The sequence below is a fragment of the Belonocnema kinseyi genome, chromosome 2, assembly GCF_010883055.1.
Source record: "Belonocnema kinseyi isolate 2016_QV_RU_SX_M_011 chromosome 2, B_treatae_v1, whole genome shotgun sequence".
Taxonomy (NCBI): domain Eukaryota; kingdom Metazoa; phylum Arthropoda; class Insecta; order Hymenoptera; family Cynipidae; genus Belonocnema; species Belonocnema kinseyi.
In genome coordinates, this window is record NC_046658.1 from 66,787,459 (window position 1) to 66,789,199 (window position 1,741).

Consider the following 1,741-nt stretch of genomic DNA (forward strand, 5'->3'; position numbering starts at 1 on the left):
ATAAATGAATATACTCAATCCTACAAGAAAGCGCTTCAAATTTAAAAAAAAGGTTGAACGACTTTGAATTTAAAACATTCCAAATCAAACAGTTTTAGATTAGGTAGTTTAAAAAAAAAACAATATTTTTTTTATCAAATAATTTCGTATTAAACTTCTGAAAATTAGATCACTTAAAAATCAAAAGAATTGAAATTGCATAATTCGTCATCAAAATCGTTCATAGTTGAATAATAAAATTTTTTTAACTTTTGATTTAAAATCAATTTTAATTCGAAGCGATTATAATTTGACAATTTAAAATTAAATTGAATGTTTCAAATGTAAAGCTTCAGGAATTCCAAAATTTTCAATTGCTTTGCATAAAAAAATTACAGTTTTACATTGAAATTGATCAAACTAATTTTTCTGAGATCGAAAACTAAATTCACCCACACATTCACAGTTCAAAATGGTAATATTTTTTAATTATAAGCCTTTATTATATAATTATTCTAAACAAGAATTTTAAAATGAAGTAACTGAAATGGAAAACATTGAATATTAAAACTTATGAAAGGGAAAAATTAAAAATTTAGCGTTTAAAATTTAGCGTTGCTTTCTTATTTTTAATTTGGTCCAAACATTTTTTTCTTTTTTAGGAAAATTTTTGTTTGAAGAGGATTTTTTTAAGTTACAATAGGAACATTTAATGGTGGTTTTCCAAATTTGGTCGTTGGATTCTTGGTTTTATTTTAAATTCGTATAGGTTTATTGAATTCATATAACTCACATAATTCTCTAGATTACAAGAATTCACGGTATTTCTTCATTTTGCAGAATCTCTTGAATTCACACATTTTCTTGAGTATACGGAAATCCTTGAATCCTTGAATTTACTGAACCCAGACAATTAAGAGAATTCCTAGGACTTCAAAATAATGCAAAGAATTTTGGAATTTTAATAAAGTAAAGGAATTTGGAAGAATTTAAAGAATTCAGATACTTCAGAGAATTTGGAGGAATTCTATTTGAATTCAAGGAATTGCAACTTTAGAAAATTTGTAAATGAAGTTAAAATAATTTAAAAGCTTTTTAAAGCATTCCCAGCAAATCAATAGAATTGGAAAGATTACACAGAAGTCAAAAAACTCAAAAGGTTTGAAATGAATTCAATATTAATTCAAAGTATTTCTATCGATTTCTATTGAACTCGAAGGAATTCAAGTAATCAAAAAGGAATTCTAGTGAAAAAATAAAAGGTTCTAGGCAGCCTCTTTGGCCTCAACCCCTATTTTTCTTCATTTAAAGATGTTGTTTAAAGTCGAAACGTTCTGGTTGTGGAATTGAACCCTCTTCAGGCACTGGTGCTGTTGCCGGTGTTGTTGTTGCTTATGAGTTCGTGTGGGTTTTATGGCCATCGTTAAAAGTAACTGAAGGTACTACAGTGTGTCCCATATTTATAGGGCCACCCCATTTTATAAGGATAATTTTTTTCTATTGAAACAAAATGCACCAAATATTTTGAGTGGATAAATGAGTCGAATTAACGATTTTTCCTAAAATATAGAGCTCGCAATTCCATTCGTTCATTTATTTGGACATTTTTTCGAAAAAATAGGTGTCCCAAGTTAATAGGGCCACTAAAAAAAAACTTAAATTTTTTTAAGAATAATAAATAATTCGTAAAATAATGCAATTTAAAATATATAATATTAAAATTTTACTTCTTACATGCCATAAACATATACATATGTATGTA